Consider the following 21,721-nt stretch of genomic DNA (forward strand, 5'->3'; position numbering starts at 1 on the left):
TTATTAGTAGGGGTGTTCGGTTTCACTCGTTTTTGTCATATTTCTCTATTTTGGATCTTGAATACCATTTCAATTGGTATTTCATAGATCTAGATTTGTTTATTATCAAACTTTCACTTGATCTAGAGGTAAATGGACCTACACCATTGCATGTGCTTAATTCATTTATGGAAAACCATATTGCTGTGCATATTCTCCTTTGTACACTCCCACAATTAATGCCCTAAGTTTGTTACAATTATAACATATTATTTTCTTCTAGTCTGGCCTCTTAATTCCATTGCCATTTTTGTTATTATGGTTCTGGTCATCACAATTTTGTGTGCAAAAATGACCACGTCCTTGACCATGCCCAAGACCTCGCCCTCGATCAAATCCTTTATCACATCGTTTGACACCCACATACCTAACCGGAGTGTCAAACTTGTGTACCTGCCGAAATATCGTACCCCATTAGGTTGACATCTTGTGTAGATTCTCGGCAAATGAGTAATGGAAGTGGTGTATGCAACCGTAACGCCTCTTTGAGGACAGCTCGTAAGTACCTCATATTCTCCAAATCATCCTCGGTAATCATGGGTTTTCCATAACCAATTTCTCTAATCTCTTGCTGCAACTTTTTCATGACTCTTGGATGTCTTATTAGCTCACTGATTGCCCACTCGATGACCGTGGATATAGTATTGGTTCCAGCAGCAAATAAGTCCTACAAGAGGTGCACAATCTGAAACGATTATTCATATACAAAACAATAATAATAATAATAATAATAATTGTGTGTAGCTATGTTATTTTTGTGGGCGTTGATGGACCGTATGATATAAAGCTGATTTAAGAGTTTGCATGCTCCTACTTGAATTAACTTGACAAAGGAAAAACAGAGATAAAAGGCCTAAACATAAAAAATCATAACTTAAGGTGCCAGTAGAGTATCCCATAAACAAAATGCGTCCTACAAATTAAGATACAAAGTCTAAATTACCTCAAACAACACACAAAAAGTGAAATTATGTTTATACATTGAAATCAAATTTTAAATAACTACACAATAAAATAATGTTTGTACATAGCAATTTTACCATGATGGGAGCTTTAACGGCATCTCTATGAAGGATAAAGTTGTTGGTATTTTCCGTTTGAATCTCTAATAATGTTTGTACATAGCAATTTTACCATGATGTCAACTAAATCCCAGCCTTTGTCATCACCATCCACCGTTCTTTTCTTACATATATGTTCTTCAAGAACACCCTCAAGAAACTCATCAAGTTCTTCAGCAACTTTCTTTGTTCTTGCCTCTAAACCACTCAATCGATCCACCCATGACAACCATGGGATATAGTTCCCAACAGAGAAAGAACCAAGAAGATAACTAAACCTTACCAATAAGTCACTAAACTTTGTCCCTTCATACGTTCTCCCCAAACCTATCCTACAAATTATATTATTTGTAAGCGAATTTAGCAACTTCCCTAGATCTATCACCGATCCACAACTTTTACCGATTATATCAATCGTAACACGGGTCTCTTGTTCTCTCACTTGTCGAAATGATCGAACTCGTTTATTACTTAAAAGTTGTAGCACCGCAACGCTCCTCACCTGCCTCCAATACTCTCCATAAGGTGAAAATCCTATGTCCTTAGATCCGTAAGTAAGCGTGTCCGGAATACTTAATTTTGGTCGGCTTGCAAAGATTAAATCATGCGTTTTCATGATTTCGCGTGCTGTTTCCGCAGATGAAGCCACGAGAGGAGTTCGGGTTTAATGATTCCGTAATTTATCAAATAATTACGGAATAAATACGGATTGCATTAAAGAATCTAAAACTAGAGAGGAGTTCGGGTTTAATGATCGAGTGTAATCTTTACAAAGCTTTTCATTACTTAGATTTGTTATGAATCTTATTAAGAAAGCTTTATTAATCAAGGGTTTATTAAAAATAACATATTTTATTTATAAAAATTAAATTATAAGAAGAATTATTGAATAAATAGTATTTATAATCTTTGATAAATTATATAAAGCGATTTGTATTAAAATATTTATTTTAACCTAAAACACCTTTAATGTATTTGTTTATATTTACACTATTTGTAAGGATGTCTTTATAAGTAAATATCATAAATAAATAATAAATAGCAGTATTTATATAAAATATTGTCTTTTATATTTTAAAACCTTATTAAAATTAATTTCTATACATGATACATATTCATACATATATTCATATATATATATATATGGTTTTTAAATACCGTATACAAATATATACGTTTATATATGGTTTTAAACATAGGTACGGAAAAAGTCTCGGTTAATAATTCGGTTTTATAAGAACATTAACTAGTTATTGTACTTATAATAGTTGTAATTTAGTTTAAATAATTAATTACATTAATAAAATTGATTACATGATTTAATACCAAAAATAACACAAAAACGGCGCTGGGGGTGGCTCGAACCCGTGCCCCCAGCTTCTACAGGTCATAACGAACACACCCTGGCCAACTAGGCTAAGGGGTTAATTGATTTAAATCTGAAACGAGAATAATAAAACAATCTAGACGCGAAACCACAATATCTTACAAGCCTTAGATCAACAATCTACCAATGCTTTCCTTGATCGATCAATTAACATTAGGGCTATTGTTGTATGATCATAGACGAATTCAATGAATATATATATTACCTTTAACGATACTGCAATGATGGTGTATTACAAAGAAACCCGACGGCAAGAAATGGATCAAAATGGTATAAGGAGGCTTCTATAACAGAATTAATGTTAGGGGTTATGATGGTGCTATAAAGGGGGTGCTATATACGTGTTTAATTGTATTATCAAGTTTGTTATTGTTTTGGATAAAAATATGCTAAGGATAATGTATCAAAATCTGTTAAGTGAGGTATAGTGCTAACACGATAATAACAAGTGTGTAATCGTAATATTGGTGAACGCAAAGGTTTGATCACGAGGGAAAAAACCCTTAATCAAGATAATCTTACTACAGTCAAAACTTAACAAGGTAATCTTTGGACGAATTGCTTCGGTCAAGGATTAACGAGGTAATCGTTGGTCGAATCTCTTCGATCAAGGATCAACAAGGTAACCTTTGGTCGATTAGTACGTGATTATCGTAATCTCCGGCACAAAAAACCCCCCGGACGGTGAAGAATATCACCGTCAAGTATATTGATATTCGAAGATCTTTACAAGTATTGTGGAGTTAATGATCGAGAATACAAGATAAACTAGTGAGTAGAGAGAATGTTTGCTTCTGCTCTAGTGTGTGTGATAGTACATGTGTTTTTCCTACTCGATCGTAACTCAATTAAATAAGAAAATAACAACAACAATATCTCCTAACAAACCGGAAGTCTTCCACTAGCCACTCCCATGACTTTGACCACGTGCCAATAGCCGTTCAGTAGCGAGATAAGCGTAAGAACGAGTCTTGGAGCCGTTGTTGATTATTAAACATTAATCTTCACATGAATTCGTCCACTAACAGCTACATTGAATTAGGATCCTGGATCCATACTCCAGCCAGAGAATACTCCATGAGGATAATTGATGCCAGTATGTCATAGAATTGTTACACATGTCTAACACATCACCATACTAAACGCAATCGTTAGTAAACAAATAATACCGAGGATCGTCGATCCTTTATAGCCTGATACATATTTCAAGGATAATCTATCCATAAGATAGTTAAGGATAAAGGATCCTCAGCATAAAATTTATGTCCTAACAATTTCCCCCAAAATGGCGGGTGACAGTGGAATACAGCTGTCATTTTGAACTTCAAAATTACTGCGAAACCTGATAGATGGGACGGTTTTGCTAGAATATTTACCATTAAGCCCCCAGGTTAATTATAACCGTCTATATATGCCACCATATATCTTTGATTATAAACACGCCTTAATCCGACACATCAGGTATCCTTCTTACCTTCCTCTCTTATTTTCTTTATTCATATCTGCTGCTTCGTCTTCTTTTTCTTCTCCGGCTCCCTCTAAACCTTCCGAACAAACCTCTGACGGCTCCGAGTTATCGGAAATGGAACCCCAAGGTTTGATGGCCAACCCGTCTACTGAAATCTGCAAACTCACGGATCTAGAGGTCGATGACTTTCGCACACTGTTTCCTCCGGAAACCTTATTCCGACTCTACGAATCCAGTGTCAGATGCGATGTATATTCCAAGGTTTGGGTCTGCTTTCCGGCGACTCCATTTCTGATCGGCTATAAGTACCCTTTTCCGTCTTTTACTCAAATCTTCTTCGATTCTACTGGCATATCATACATACAGGCTATGCCAATGATTTGGAGGGTTCTCATCACTATCGAGAGAATCATAGAGGAGGAGAAAATCGATTTCGGCCTTCCCGAGTTGTCATACTTATATACCCTCACTACCCACGGTCCTGATCGTTTCATCTTCAAATCCAAGCCCCGACAGCCCCATCCGATCTTAAAAGTCACTCTAAATGATTCCGAGTGAAGGAATCAGTTTTTCTTCGTAAAACGCGACTCAATACCAGGGGGACTGATCTTCTTTCAATGTGGGTTACGAAGGGTATGATCCTGGATCCTCAAGAAATAGCAGGATCCTTTATGCTTTGACAGGAATTCTGAACTTTCTTTTTAGTTTGCAGTTTACAATTTTGCTTCTTAAGGCAAGTTACCTGGCACAGAAGAAAAGACAAAACGGTTCCTAGCACTGGATACCAAAGTTAGGACCTTTCAAGCTCGATTTTTCGAAGGTTTTTGTGATATCTCCTCAAGTTCAAGCATGTCAAGTAAGTTAATGATTTTAATATAAATAAGATTAGAATAAGAAAACTTATCTGATAACTTATCTCAAGTTCAAGAAGTCAGCCGACAAGTTCTCCCTCGAAGACATCGACTGCATGCTCACCTCTCATGTTGTCAAGAAGGAGGCTACAAAGGCGGGACCTAGTTCCGAGCCCAAGACTGCAACGACCAGGGCCAAGTCCGCGGCTTCCAAAAGGAAAAGATCCTCTGATCCTGAGACTCATTACGACATTGTCCTTTCTGTAAGTATCACGTATCCTGACACTTTGAATTATAGGATCCAATATCCTTCTTATTTTGAGTACTCTGTTGTGTGTAGGCTATGAATGCTTTTAAAGAGCACTATGAAAGATTATTGGCCAAATGAGTGACAAGCTGTCGGGGTTAGGGAAAGCTGTGGTTGCCAAGGATAAGGCCATGATCCAGCTCTCTAAGGAGAAGAAACAGTTGGAGGATCAACTATCCTTAGCCGAGGCCCAACGTCAAGAGGCAGTGGAGCAGGCTACGGATGAAGCCAGGGTGTGGGCCACCAGGTCGGTATTCCAGGCGCGGATCAAGATGGCGAAGGAGGCCGGTGATCCCGCTTTTGATAAGTCGGCCTAGGATGTGGAGAAATGGAAGGCTGCTCTTGACGACCTTGGTGGTGAGGATGACGAGGAGATGGTTGAGAAAACCGAGGCTGAGACAAGTGGCGTTAAGGAGGCGGTTTAAGCTGGCAAGGGAGAAGGTGATGCTGCGGTTGAAGATGCAGCTTAAGTGGGCAATGAAGAATATCAAAGACAAGGCCAGATCCCACTTTTTTTTTATTTTGTGTTGGTGTTTTAATGAACAATTACAATGGTCTGTAATAAACAATAGTATTTAGGATAAAGGATCCATGATCCTTAAGACAATTGGTGGGGGTGACAAAGGTGGAGGGATCCTCTGTTTGTGGGGATGAAGCCTTTGTTGCCCCTGTTTTTTAATTTTCATGCACTTATGAACTGTTAGTAACTCTCACTTAACCCGGATGGATGGTCCATCTTTTGCATGGTGAAGTCCGAGTTAAGAATTTTGGATAAGTCCTGGCGGCTTATCTTAATCAGTATATAAATCTTTTGACTATTTACTTGTTTATTTTTAAAAGATTGTTAGATATAACTTTAGCATTATTGATAATTTTGAAAAATAATCTTAAGTAAAAGATTTTCAGGATAAAAGATCCTTAAAGGACAAATAGTAGAAAAAATATCTTTAATAGTTAAAAATTAGATAATAGAATTCCCTCAAAAGGCGAGTTTTAGGATATATTATCCTTAAAGCTTTTAGTAATAATACAACTTTAAGGAAATGACCTTCTAAGCTAAAATATTTAAAATTATTGCAACCAATATGATACATAAGTTAATTACCAGAGATCATACCAGAAGGTCTAGATAGACCTGAGTTACCAGAAGTATTGAACTTTCAATTATAGCTTCAGGATCCGGGATCCTCAAATTTTTTATCTTCACAAAGAGCTTAAAAAATCTGTTGCAAATAATTCGTAATGTCAACTGGGATCAAACCCATTAAGCTGGGGACAAGCCCAAATAATATACTGGGGACAAGACCGTGCAACTAGGAACAAGCCCGTGTAATCTGGGGACAAGCCCGTGCAACTGGGGACAAGCCCAAATACGGATGTTAACCGGGGACTCGCCCAAACAGGGATTTAGTCCAAACGTGAGATAACGTGAAAACGTTATAAACCGGTGGTATGGTACGTCTACCATAAATAGTAGGATCCTTCATATAGCCGGAAACAACGAAATTGTCAGCCACTAAGCGTGTACTGGTCCCGCTGCCCCGGACTATACGTCGGATAGCGTGCGCTACAGGTGATCGTAAGAAAGGTTAAAACCTTTAAACCTTAGAGGATATGATCATCGGGGGTCGTATCCAAACGTGGGCTAGGCCAAGAGAGACAAGATAATACCTCAAATGTAAAGGAGAGGTGGCCAACCTCTTAGACATTGAACCTCTCATTGAAATCTGCATTGTTACTTAAATACTTGGAAAAGATAAATGTTAAGAATATATTATGAAATGAATAAGTAATCAGATAGATATTACCAATTTTAGGATCCTTGATCCTTTAAGGATAATATATCCTCTCGGGATATTGGATCCTGATTAGAAAAAATACTTCTTGAGGTGGATAGCATTCCATGCTCTTGGTAATCTATTGCCTTCCATTGTGAGCAAATGATATGCCCCATTTCCTGCTTCCGACTCAATCTGATAAGGTCCTTCCCATTTGGGTGCTAGCTTTCCATTAGCCGGGTTGGTAGTATTTTGGAAGGCTTTCCTCAAAACCAAATCTCCTTCTTGAAATCTTCTTATTCTTATATTCTTGTTGTAGGCCCCAGCTACCCTTTGTTGATAAGCTGCCATTCTAATCTTGGCTAGGTCTCTGAGTTCTTCTACAGTATCCAAGTCTTCAAGAAGGGTTTCTTCATTGGCTTCAGGATCACGGATGCTCGTTCTTGCCGTAGGAACCACCATTTCTGTGGGAATTACTGCTTCTGATCCAAACACCAATGAGAAGGGTGTTTGGCCTGTTGCATTCTTAGGCGTAGTCCTGTCTGCCTAAAGAACATAAGGAAGTTCTTTATCCCATTTTCCCTTTTGGATCCTAGCTTCTTCTTTAGATTGTTGATGATGATCTTGTTGCTAGACTCTGCTCGACCATTGGCTTGAGGATGAACCGGAGTGGAAGTAATCATTTTGATGCCCCAGCTGTCACAAAAGGTAGTAGTTCTACTCCCGATAAACTGGGAACCATTGTCACTAACAATTTCAGCAGGAATATCAAATCTAGTTATAATATTTCGTTTAATAAAATATATCACTTTCCTTTCTCGGACATGTACGAATGCTTCTGCCTCAATCCATTTGGAGAAGTAGTCAGTCATAGCAAGCATAAAGACCTTTCCACCTGGTGCTTTTGGTAGCTTTCCTACAATATCCATACCCCATTTCATGAAAGGCCACGGGAAGGATATAGGATATAGAGGCTCCGCTGGCTGATGAAGGATCTTTGCGTGTCTTTAACAAGTATCACATTTCCTTGAATATTCCACTGCATCCTTCTTCATTGTTGGCCGTAAGTATCCAGTTCCGAGTATCCTGGAAAATAATGCTCTTCCACCTGTGTGATTGTCGCAATCTCCTTCATAAAAATCCTTGAGTAATTCTTGGATCTCAGGATCCTCAATGCATCTAAGATATGGACCTGCAAGAGATTTTCTATATACCATATCATTTAACAAAATATATTGGGATACCTTGAGTTAGAAGGACTTGGGATTCTCTGTGGCTAGAATTTCTCCAGTTTGAATGTAGTTCTTGATAGGATGGATCCATGATCCTTTGCTATTTGGGGATAAAGGATCCCAGAGTACGATTTCTTTATCATTCGTTATCTCTCCAACTTCCTGTTCTCCTATTGCAGGCGAGAGAATGTGAATTATTGGGATTTCAAATCCTCAGGAATCTTCAAAGATGAGGCTAAGTTTTCCAAGGCGTCTGCCCCAGCGTTTTCTTCCCTCGGTACCTGTGTAATACTAAATATTTCGAAGGATTTCGATAATTCCTTCACAACGTCTAAATATTTAAATTAGTTTCTCACCTTTAACCGCAGACGTGCCATTAAAGTGGTTAGTTATCAATAAAGAATCTACGTAAACTTGAAGATACCTGATCCTCAAGATTTTGGCTAATTGCAAACCTGCGATCAGAGCCCCATACTCTGCTTCATTGTTTGTTGCTTGGAACTCACAAGTTATGGACTGGGGTAATATGTCCCCATGTGGCGATTTCAGTAGGATCCCCAATCTTGTTCCTCTTACGTTGGAAGAACCATCCGTGAAGAGTATCCAAGGATCCTTGGTCTTTTCTAGTTGTTGTACCTCTAAGTCAGCTTCTTTTTGTAGATCACTAGTGAAATCAGCCACAAATTCCGCCAGTGCTTGAGACTTGATTGCTGTTCTTGGCTCATATTGGATATCATATGCACTTAATTTTACAGCCCACTTGGCCATTCTACCTGATAACTCTGGTTTTCTAAGAACATTGTTCACAGGATTATTAGTTCTCAAAATAATAGGATGAGGTTTGAAATAATGTCTCAATTTAGTAGAAGCCATAATGAGTGCAAGAATTAACTTTTCTAAATGAGAATACATGGCTTCCGCATCTAGAATACTTTTACTTACGTAGTAAACGGGATGCTTTTCACCTTCATGATCCTTTACCAAGACGGCACTTACTGCGTTTCCTGAGACAGCTAAATACAGGTATAAGGATTCTCCATCCACAGTCTTCATTAGAGCTGGAGCTGAAAATAAGTAATCCTTCAAGGCTGTAAGCGCAGCCTCATGCTTTTCCGTCCATTCAAACTTTTTATTCTTCCTTAGGATGTCGTAGAAATCCTTGCACTTCTCGGAAGATCTTGAGATGAACTTATTAAGGGCATCTATTCTTCCTGTGAGCCTTTGGACATCCTTCGTGTTTGCAGGAGATTTCAAATTGAGGTTGGCTTCAATTTGCTCGAGGCTTGCTTCAATTCCTCTTTTAGTCACCATATATCGCAGAAATTTTCCATCCTTAACACCAAAGTGGCATTTTGACAGATTCAATTTCATGTTATATTGGTCGAGGATGTTAAATGCTTCCTCGAGGTCTCTAAGGTGATCCTCAGCTTTCTTTGATTTCACCACCATATCATCTATGTAGACCTCCATGGTCTTACCCAACTGATCCTTGAACATCATGTTGACTAATCTTTGGTACGTTGCCCCTGCATTTCTTAGTCCAAACGGCATAGCGGTATAACAGTATATGCCGGTAGGAGTCATGAATGCTGTATCCTCTTGGTCGGATGGTTCCATCTGAATTTGTTGAAATCCAGAGGAAGCATCCATAAAGTAAAGCATTCATGCCGTAGCATCCACCATGGAATCTATATGTGGTAATAGGAAAGGATCCTTGGGGCATGCCTTATTTGAATCAGTAAAATCAACACACACCCTCCATTTTCCATTCTTTTTTGAAACAACGACCACATTAGCTAGCCATCGAGGATACTGAACCTCTCTGATCATACCGGCCTTAAGAAGTTTTTCAACTTTTTCTTGTATGATTTGTTCCTCTCAGGAGCGAATTTCCTTCGCTTCTGATGGACGGGTTTAAAAAATAAATCAAGGCCGAGTTTATGAGTGATTACCTCTTTTGAAATACATGTCATGTCCGAGTGCTTGAAGGCAAAAGTAGATCTTCTTTGTCCTAAGAAGGATATTGTATCCTCCTCAATCTTACTGGGGATACTGGATCCTAAGAACACCTTTATTTCTGGACCCTCGGGGTCTAATGATACTTCTTTAAGGTCTTTCTCCCGGGTTTCCAGCACGTCCCTAGGATGTTGCTGTAATTGCTATGCTATGGTTGGCTTAGCTGTTGGCTTCATTGACGATGATTAATAGTTCTTGGCCTCCGCTTGGTCACCCACTATCTTTACAACTCCCCAAGGAGTAGGTAGCTTGATGCATTGGTGATAAGTTGAGGCTACAGCCTTCATTCCATGGAGCCAAGGCCTTCCTAAAATAACATTGCAACAGGAAAGGTGATCTATAACACAAAATTTTTTGTATGAATTTAACCCTTCGATATAAATTGGGAGGTTGATGTCCCCCAGTGTCTTCTTGGTTTCGCCACTGAAACCGACTAGCACCGAAGTTCTAGGAATGATTTCTGAATCCGGGATGTTCGTCTTCTTAAGGACATCATGTTGGATAATATTGACCGAGCTGCCACCGTCTACTAGGATCCTGCGTACATAATGGTTAGAAATAAATAAAGTAATAATAAAACTGTCGTGGTGATCATCCTGAATGTTCATTTTGTCTTCTTCATCGAAGAAGATTCTTTTGTCTGTTGTTAAGGTGGTTAACACTATTGGTCGATCTCCGTTATCCATCTTTATCTCTTTGGAAAATCTTTTTGCTGCAGAGAAAGAAGTTCCACATATGTCTGAACCTCCGGAGATGAAATTGATCGCCTGCACATCCAGCCTGTCCTGATTAGGATCCTGGATCCTTGGATTGAAAAAGATTCTCTGATCAGTCACTCGAGTAGTGGGGATGAGCGGTCTTCTCTCATCGTCCAATTCGAATCTGTAACGATTCCGGCAAAATCAGGTATACCCTAGTCGGTATATACTATTTATGTGTTATTTAATAACGAATATATGAATTATAATGCGTTTATACAAGTATGTATGATTCACAGTACGGATTATACTCGATTATACAGTTAATCGTATTGGAAATACGATTAACCGATTAACGGTTATTGAAGCCCGAACGAATCGAGGATACATTATAGACGAGATATATGATATTTAGTGATGTTTACGAAGTATTAAAGCTTCGGGATAAGTGAATTAAAGCACAGAAAAAGAATTTTCGATTTAATGGTACGTCGGTACGTTAAACGAAACCTTTAATACCAAACCGAGCAAGAGACGATCGATCAAGCCGAAAAAGATGCACAATTATTAATAATATGATGTTTTAAGTTAATAAATGTCATGGTTTAAGTTTTTAAAGTTTTTAAATCGGTTTTATATAAATTTCATTTTTAAGCCGAAAACGACCGTTTTAGCCTCGTTTTAAGCCGAATTAGACATTTAACCGAAAAACGAACTGAACCAGATTATCCAAAACATTATCCGGATTTCGAGAATCCAAATGAATGGCTAGAAATGGAGAAGTGGGTCCCACCCCACTCCCCTCTTTGACTCCGATCGGATAAGGGGTAAAACCCCTTGTCTTGTTTTCTTTTTTTAACACAAACATCTCAACATTCATCAACTCCTTCCATTTTATGATCTAAAGATCCATAGTTTTAGCAAGAAAACCGAGGTAAAAATCGAGTTATTTACGTTTCCATCTTCGTTTCTGGAGTTTAATTGCAAGAAAATGAGGTTTCAAAGATGAAAACCGATTCTTGCATGATCAAGTGATGTATACGGGTTATACAAGGGATCTTGGTCCAAGAAAGGAGTTAAACGAACCAAAAACGAATTTTTACGGTTAAATCCTTGTTTTTAAATCATAACCGAAACCATGAAAGAAATGGCTTGATTGTGGGTGTAACTTGCTTGGTGTGGTGTTATTGTGCTTGTAGGTGTTGTTTCTAGTTGTTAGCAAAGGCTAGAAAGCGAGATCCTTGCAATTTGAAGCTAGAAACACAAGATAGTTCGGTTTTTGTATAATGTTTGTGATTTGGACAGATTGTGATACGTTTAGAGTTAGGTCATGAAATTTTAAAGAGGTATTAGATATATGAAAATATGAGTTCTGTGAAAATTTGGTAATTTTTGGATAAAGGATGAATATTTGGTGAATTTAATGCTCGGTTTTGGCTAAAAATGGTGAAAAATACTTAAATATCATGATAAATTCTGGTAAATTCCAGATAAGCTTTATATAACATGTATAAGTCACACACAAAATTTTAGGCCAGTTGGAGAAGTCTAAGTAGGCTTTTCGGTTAAATGAGTTCTAGGGTTTTCTAGCTCGGTTTTAGTGAAAATGGCATGTAAAAAATAATTTTGGTTCTAGAAAAATTACAGGGGGCTATTTGGATGGCAGGGGTCATCCAGGAAAAATTTGGGATTTTTCTAAGGTCGTTTGGTATTTACGACATATTTAGCGTTTAAATGGTGTTTAAAAATAGATAAATAAATTTTTAATATAAAAATTTATTCTGGAAATATTTTTATAAAATTCCCCACTGTCAAAAAGTGATTTGTGCAAAATTTCAAGATCCGAGATTAAACGGATAATTATTTGTGCTAAAAAGAAAATAAAAACAACTTTTAAGGCTTAAAACGCGTAAACCGGTAAAGTTCGCCTAAGCGAGCTGACTGGTGTATAAAATCCCTAAAAATGTACTATTTTCATATAACTGAATTAAACAAGTAAAAATAAATCATCCGAAAATAATTCGGATGATTTGAGTAATTTTAACCGATTTAACAGTTTCCGGTACGCTAAAGACGGAAACGGGTCCCGCGGCCAATCGGGGCGTCTAACCGAGCTCTAATTTCACAACTTTAATTAAATTATTAGTCAACAACTATTTTCGGGTCGTGTGTGACCAAACACATTTTTTAAACGGATAACCGTGCTAGGCACGCAAAACGGGGGAAAACGAACTAATAGTAATTTTGATTACTGAACTCTAAACGATATCACAATCTGAGTCCGGAGATGTGTTTCTGGGTTAACATTGCCCCCGGAACTGGTACAGTACTGGGTTAACAGTGTCCCCAGATGTACCGGTTAACACGGTTAAAGTTATATTAATAGTGATTGTATAGTAACGAACTTAGGGATCGTATTACAGATCCGGACTAGTAGCTGGCGTTCTGTGTTACTTAATTGCTTACGATAAGGTGAGTTTCACGAGCCCCTTTTTCTGAATTGTTTTTAAATAATTTCCCGGGGCGGAAAGCATGTTATTATCAAAATGTTTAAATACATACTGAACGCATGGATTTGCGTGTATTTATATATATTTTATTGTACGGGAATCGTACGGAAATGTACTAAGATGGTAATTGTCTGAGTTGCTAACATTCTAAGGCCCCGGAACACGAGTGATTAACTGAAAGCCGGTAGAGTGTGAATAGTACTATTGGTCTGACAAACCCAACTGGTCCGGCATGGATTTGCTGATGTTTCCCAGCCAGTTGCACATGTCTATTTTGTTGTTATTTATTTTGCTATGTAATGTTAGACATAGCGGTTTGGGGCAGGTCCGTGGGCGGAGTATGCCACGGGGGGTTGTGTGTGGATAGTCAGAGGTTTCACTTGTGGGCTCAGCATAATTACATCTCTAATATATGATTATTATAATGATTTGTCACTTTTGTTTAAATTAGTGAAACTCACCAACTATTCGTAGTTGACCCGTTTTCTTTCCATGCTTTCTAGGTACTCCCAAACTGGAATAAGTGCTACATGCTTGATGATGCGTGCTTTTGTGGAAGCTTAAAGATCTTTTTGTATTAAATATGTTAATGTATTGTTGGTAAAACTTATGTGTTAACGCCTAGACGGTAACTAAACTCGGAACAATGTAATATGATGTAAATTAATGTAGTAGTGTTTTCTTTATAAGCAATGCTGTTGATATCAGACGTGTCTGTTGCATCCCGTTTACGTTTCCGCTGCGGTTAAGGAGTGTTACAGAACATGGTATCAGAGCCATTGGTTATAATGAATTAGGATGTCTTTAAAAGATACCTAAAATATAACCAGTAGCTCAAGTATTATAGGATCTGAATATCAACTAATAATTTATAGTGACGAGATCTGGATGAACTTGGATGGACAAGTGAGTTATTATGGTCCGGAACATAATAACAGGCTTGTCCACATGAGGGAATTCAGGGGAAGTCACGGGGAACTTTAATAGGTAAAATCGGCAACATATGTGTAAGTATATGATAATATTTTTATGTGACAAAGTTGTATAAGTATGTGTAAATTAATTATGATTTACATTTTGGAAGGAACTATATGTTTGCTAACTTGTGTACAGGTAAGGATGTCGAGATCACAACGTCTGTCAGTGGAGGAGGACCCGGAGGAGACCAGTTCCGGGGACTCTAGGAGCTTACGCCTAGCATCCAGCACTGAGTCTAGTGAGACTAGCCGTAGGAGTGCTAGCATATCCTCCCCTACTAGGGTTGCCAGATCCCCCACCCCACCCGCACCACAGGCCACCCCTACCCCTCCAAGACCTGGACCCCGCCTCACGGCGCGGTTCAGTGTCCCCTATGTCCCACCTACCTTTACACCACCCAGACCTACCTTCCACAGGGGCGAGTCCTCCCGCCCCCAGCCCGAGCCTGTGCCTCCACCCGTGTGGAGTACCCCTAGGCTGGAGAGGGATGAGCGTCCCTCCACCGAGGCTGCATGGCTCCGAGTGCTCACCGAGCAGGTGATTAAGCACACCACCGCCTTGACGGTGGGGATCCAGGGGAGGAATCACTTGGCGGACTGCATACTGGACAGCCAGTATGCGATCGCTCAGCTGAGGAGGGAGGACGCTTACTCCCAGTGGATGATTGACCGGATGGAGACACGGATCCGGGGTTTGATGGCAGTGTTGGTGGTGATGGTGGCAGTGTTGGTGTGGTTGGTATACCTCCATGTTTAGTTGTGTTAGGGTGGTAGTAGTCAGGGTCCGCTTTTTGATACTCTGTGTAAGCAGTTAGTGGTGATGCTAACATAGAGTGAATCGTGGGTAGTTATAGTACAGCAACTAGCCCATAAGGGGTCGATTTTGGGGATGTCATTGTAGATACTTTTGGTGTATCATTCAAGCACTGACCCATAGCGGGTTATGTCGAAATGATGCCGATGTAGGACCGATGTATAAAAACTTAATCAATGTGATGATGGTAGGAATGTAATGTGTAATGATGTTTATGTAATATGTACTGATGTTTATTAATGAATGGAATGTGTGTTGTGTATCGAGATTGGAAATTGTATTAATTATATGTATTTTCTTAATGTTGTGTAGAATGGCACCAAAACGGTCAGCTCAAATGTCAGAAGTGGATGTGAGTTGTCTGATTGCTCGACAGTTAGAGGCGGCGATACCGGATATAGTATCGCGCATCACCGCCAGTATTAACAATACGACAAATCCAGCCCCTGCGAGCAATCAAACGACCACCAATAATGATGGGGAACAAAATGTTAATCCTCCACCGAACGGTAACCCGATTCCGAGTAATGACGCACCGCCTAGAGTGGTCGTTACAGACAGTAATGGCCCTATACCTAGTGTAGAAACGAACCGCACTGAACCGACTCTTGCAACAAGGGGATGTTCAATTAAAGATTTTATGTTGTGCAAACCCCTAGAATTTAGCGGGTCTGAGGGACCAAATGGGTTGGTTAAGTGGATTGAGAAATTAGAGGCTGTTGTGAACATCAGCAACTGCCCTGAGGATTACGTTGTTAAGTATGCTACCTGCACGTTCACGGACCATGCCTTGACATGGTAGAACACAATAGTGCAAACTCGCGGTCAGGCAGCGACAAACCGCATGACCTGGGCAGAACTCAAGGCCCTTGTACTGGAACATTTCTGCCCGAAAAACGAACTGCAGAAATTAGAAAACGAATTGTGGAACCTGGAGATGCAGGGGGCAGACCACTTGGGTTATACGAATCGATTCAATGAGTTGTCGCGATTGGTGCCATGGTTGGTCACCCCAGAGTCAAAGAGGGTTGAGCGTTATATATGGGGACTAACTCCAGTAGTAAGGAGTATAGTCAACGCTGGGGGACACAAGACGTTTGAGAGTACGGTGACGCAAGCTGGTATCGTCACATACGATTTCGTGAGGAGTGGGTCACTGAAGGTGGCAGGAGAGTCTGCTGGGGGAAAGCGAGGTACGTATGACAATAGGATCCAGGAGAAGCAGCAAAATAAACGTGCTAGGCCCGCTGCCAAGAACTACGCCATGACTAGTTCAGGCGGAAGGCAGGAATCGCAGAAAGGGACGTTCCCTAAGTGTGGGAAATGCGGTTACCAGCATGGTGGCGTGTGCAAGGAGGTAGTGTGCCACCGGTGTGGCAGGAATGGGCACTACGCACCGAGTTGTAGGACAAACCTGAACAATCTGAACCGACAACCGCAACATATCCGTGCGCAGCCATTTAGGATCCAACCAGCCCGACAACAAAACCCACAAGGAAACCAAATGATGACCACCAGCCGTGCTTGCTTTGAATGCGGCAGCACAGATCACTTCAAGAGAAACTGTCCGAAACTGAACCAGGGAGGAAATGGGAGACAAACAGTGGGTCAGGCATCGTCGTCCAATCCGGCGAGAGGCCGAGCATTTGTGATGGGGGCGAACGAAGCACGCCAGGACCCCAGCGTAGTGACAGGTACATTCCTCGTCTCTGATCATTACGCTTCTGTATTATTTGATACGGGCGCCGATAGAAGTTTTGTCTCCGTTAAGTTCCTATCGATAGCAAACCTTCCAACTAGTGAAACCATAGAACCTTATACCGTAGAAGTCGCTAACGGTAAAACCATGATAGTTAATCAGATAGTTCGGAATTGCCCTTTTATTCTGAACGATCAATCCTTCCTGATTGACTTATTACCGGTAGAATTAGGTAGTTTTGACGTAATAGTGGGAATGGATTGGTTAGCACGTAACAAAGTGGAAATAAACTGTGAAAAGAAAATCGTCAAGATCCGGGTGTCGGATGACGAAGAGGTGTTAGTGCAAGGAGAGAAGTCGGGCACAATGATACCATTTATATCCCACCTCAAGGTGTTAAAATATATACGCCAGGGATGCGTGGCGTATCTAGCGAGCTTGACGGCCACAGATTCTGAGGAAAAACGGGTGGATGATATCCCGGTGGTACGCGAATTTCCACAAGTTTTCCCAGAAGAACTTCCTGGATTACCGCCAACCCGACAGGTCGAATTCAGAATCGATTTAATACCTCAAGCTGGCCCTGTTGCTAAAGCACCTTACCGACTTGCACCGTCCGAGATGCAAGAATTATCCAATCAGTTGCAAGAATTGTTGGATAAAGGATTCATACGTCCTAGCCATTCCCCGTGGGGTGCACCTGTATTATTCGTGAAAAAGAAGGACGGGAGCCTTAGAATGTGTATTGATTACAGGGAGTTGAACAAGTTAACAATCAAAAATAGGTACCCTCTTCCCTGAATTGATGATCTGTTTGACCAGCTGCAAGGTGCGAGCTATTTCTCAAAAATCAATCTTAGATCGGGATACCATCAGGTTAGAATTCAGGAAGAAGATGTCCCAAAAACCGCATTCCGGACTCGCTACGGCCATTACGAGTTCTTAGTTATGCCTTTCGGGCTAACAAATGCGCCGGCAGTGTTCATGGACCTCATGAATCGAGTCTGTAAACCCTACCTCGACAAATTCGTCATCGTGTTTATTGACGATATTTTGATTTACTCGAAAAGTAAAGAAGAGCATGAGCAACACTTAAGGATAATTTTAGAGCTTCTGAATCAGGAGAAGTTGTATGCAAAATTCTCCAAGTGTAACTTTTGGTTACAAGAAGTGCAATTCCTCGGTCACGTTGTAAACCATCAAGGAATACACGTTGATCCGAGTAAGGTTGAAGCAGTTAAGAATTGGCAAGCGCCTAAATCGCCAAAGGAAATCCGCCAATTCTTAGGCTTAGCTGGATATTATTGTCGATTTATAGAAAACTTTTCCAGCATCGCCCAACCTTTAACCCTCCTGACTCAAAAGGATCGAAAGTATGAATGGGGAGAAGAGCAGGAAACGGCGTTTCAAACGTTAAAGCAAAAATTGTGTCAAGCGCCGATTTTAAGTCTCCCCGATGGAGACGATGGTTTTGTCGCGTATTGTGACGCATCGCGTAGAGGGTTAGGATGCGTGTTGATGCAGAATAATAAGGTTATAGCCTATGCTTCCCGACAGTTAAAAGTACACGAGAAAAATTACACTACTCATGACTTAGAACTGGGAGCGGTTATCTTCGCACTTAAAATCTGGAGACATTATCTCTACGGTACGAAGTGCACCATCTTCACCGATCGTAAAAGTTTGCAACACAAATTCGATCAGAAAGAACTGAATATGAGGCAACGAAGATGGGTCGAATTGTTGAGCGATTATGACTGTGACATCCGTTATAACCCTGGCAAGGCTAACGTTGTAGCCGATGCCTTGAGTATGAAAGATCAGGTTAAGCCATTGCGAGTGCAAGCGCTGGGGATGATAGTCCAGTCGAACCTTTCGGACCTGATTCGAGTCGCTCAACGTGAGGCGTTGAAATAGGAACAATTGGAAAAGGAGGGACTTTACGGCAATGAGAAGAATTTCGAACAACGCGTGGACGAAATTCTCTATTTCAAAAATCGGATTTGGATCCCGACCCTCCATGACCTTCGTGAATTAATCATGGACGAAGCGCATAGATCGAAATCCATACATCCGGGATCGAATAAGATGTACAAGGATGTGAAGGAGTTCTACTGGTGGACGGGTATGAAAAAGGATATAGCAACGTATGTCAGTAAGTGTTCGACTTGTGCGAGAGTTAAGGCGGAGCACCAGAAACCCTTGGGGATGTTACAACAACCGGAGATTCCCGAATGGAAGTGGGAGCAAATCACGATGGATTTTGTTACACATCTCCCTAAGACGTCCCGAGGACATGATGCAATTTGGGTAATCGTGGATCGATTAACCAAATCGGCACATTTTATCCCGATTAGGAATAATTATAACACTGAGAGACTTGCGCAGATTTATATAAATGAAATTGTGTCTCGTCATGGGATACCCATCTCAATCATCTCCGATCAGGATAGCCATTTCACCTCCAATCTTTGGCAAGCTATGCAAGAAGCGCTGGGAACGCGTATTGATCTAAGCACAGCTTACCACCCTCAGACCGATGGTCAGTCTGAGAGGACCATCCAAACCCTGGAGGATTTGCTTCGTGCATGCGTACTGGATTTTAAGGGAAATTGGGATCAACATCTCCCACTCGTTGAATTTTCCTATAATAACAGTTACCATAGCAGTATAAAGGCAGCGCCTTACGAAGCATTGTATGGTCGGAAGTGCCAATCACCACTCTGCTGGACTGAAGTGGGTGACACTCAGGTTATTAGATCAGACCTGGTCCAGGAAACGACCAGCAAAATCCTTGAAATTAGGAACAATTTGAAGTCCGCGCGGGATCGGCAGAAGAGTTATGCCGATACCCGTAGAAAACCGTTGTCATTTGAGAAAGGTGATAAAGTGTATTTAAAGGTATCACCTTGGAAGGGTGTAGTCAGATTTGGAAAGGCGGGGAAGTTAGCCCCGAGATATATTGGACCATTCGATATTACTGCAAAAATCGGTCCCGTAGCATACCGATTAGAACTACCCGATGAACTGAGTGCAGTTCACAACGTGTTTCACGTATCGAACTTGAAAAGATGTCTGGCGGATGAGACATCGGTGTTACCTTTAGAGGGTGTCCAAATAAGTGATAAGCTCAATTTCGTAGAGGAACCCATAGAAATAGTAGACGGGAAAATCAAGCAACTTAGACACAATAAGATTTCGTTGGTCAAAGTTAGATGGAATTCGCATCGAGGCCCAGAATATACATGGGAACGAAAGGACGAATTTCGGAAGAAATACCCCTACCTATTTCCTCAAAAGGAAGTAGTCGACGCGTAAAATTTCGAGGACGAAATTTGTTTTACGGGGGGAGAATGTAACGATTCCGGCAAAATCAGGTATACCCTAGCCGGTATATACTATTTATGGGTTATTTAATAACGAATATATGAATTATAATGCGTTTATATGAGTATGTATAATTCACATTACGGATTATACTCGATTATACAGTTAATCGTATTGGAAATACGATTAACCGATTAACGGTTATTGAAGCCCGAACGAATCGAGGATACATTATAGACGAGATATATGATATTTAGTGATGTTTACGAAGTATTAAAGCTTCGGGATAAGTGAATTAAAGCACAGAAAAAGAATTTTCGATTTAATGGTACATCGGTACGTTAAACGAAACCTTTAATACCAAACCGAGCAAGAGACGATCGATCAAGCCGAAAAAGATGCACAATTATTAATAATATGATGTTTTAAGTTAATAAATGTCATGTTGTAAGTTTTTAAAGTTTTTAAATTGGTTTTATATAAATTTCATTTTTAAACCGAAAACGACCGTTTTAGCCTCGTTTTAAGCCGAATTAGACATTTAACGGAAAACGAACTGAACCAGATTATCCAAAACATTATCCGGATTTCGAGAATCCAAATGAATGGCTAGAAATGGAGAAGTGGGTCCCACCCCACTCCCCTCTTTGACTCCGATCGGATAAGGGGTAAAACCCCTTGTCTTGTTTTCTTTTTTTAACACAAACTTCTCAACATTCATCAACTCCTTCCATTTTATGATCTAAAGATCCAAAGTTTTAGCAAGAAAACCGAGGTAAAATTCGAGTTATTTACGTTTCCAACTTCGTTTCTTGAGTTTAATTGCAAGAAAATGAGGTTTCAAAGATGAAAACCGATTCTTGCATGATCAAGTGATGTATACGGGTTATACAAGGGATCTTGGTCCAAGAAAGGAGTTAAACGAACCAAAAACGAATTTTTACGGTTAAATCCTTGTTTTTAAATCATAACCGAAACCATGAAAGAAATGGCTTGAATGTGGGTGTAACTTGCTTGGTGTGGTGTTATTGTGCTTGTAGGTGTTGTATCTAGTTGTTAGCAAAGGCTAGAAAGCGAGATCCTTGCGATTTGAAGCTAGAAACACAAGGTAGTTCGGTTTTTGTATAATGTTTGTGATTTGGACAGATTTTGATACGTTTAGAGTTAGGTCATGAAATATTACAGAGGTGCTAGATATATGAAAATATGAGTTCTGTGAAAATTTGGTAATTTTTGGATAAAGGATGAATATTTGGTGAATTTAATGCTCGGTTTTGGCTAAAAATGGTGAAAAATACTTAAATATCATGATAAATTCTGGAAAATTCCAGATAAGCTTTTTATAACATGTATAATTCACACACAAAATTTTAGGTCAGTTGGAGAAGTCTAAGTAGGCTTTTCGGTTAAACGAGTTCTAGGGTTTTCTAGCTCGGTTTTAGTGAAAATGGCATGTAAAAAGAGATTTTGGTTCTGGAAACAATACAGGGGGCTATGTGGATGGCAGGGGTCATCCATGAAAAATTTGGGATTTTTCTAAGGTCGTTTGGTATTTAC

At 40.0% G+C, this 21,721-nt stretch overlaps 1 pseudogene; it reads right to left on the minus strand.

Moving 5' to 3' along the window:
- Nucleotides 1-22: 22 nt before the first annotated feature.
- On the minus strand, nt 23-1,716 carry LOC143539924 (3-beta-hydroxylase pseudogene; annotated as a pseudogene).
- Nucleotides 1,717-21,721: the final 20,005 nt, after the last annotated feature.

Source organism: Bidens hawaiensis, unplaced genomic scaffold, assembly GCF_021521415.1.
Source record: "Bidens hawaiensis isolate Kalapana, Puna unplaced genomic scaffold, B.hawaiensis_p1.1 tig00012096_1, whole genome shotgun sequence".
In the NCBI taxonomy this organism is placed as follows: Eukaryota; Viridiplantae; Streptophyta; class Magnoliopsida; order Asterales; family Asteraceae; genus Bidens; species Bidens hawaiensis.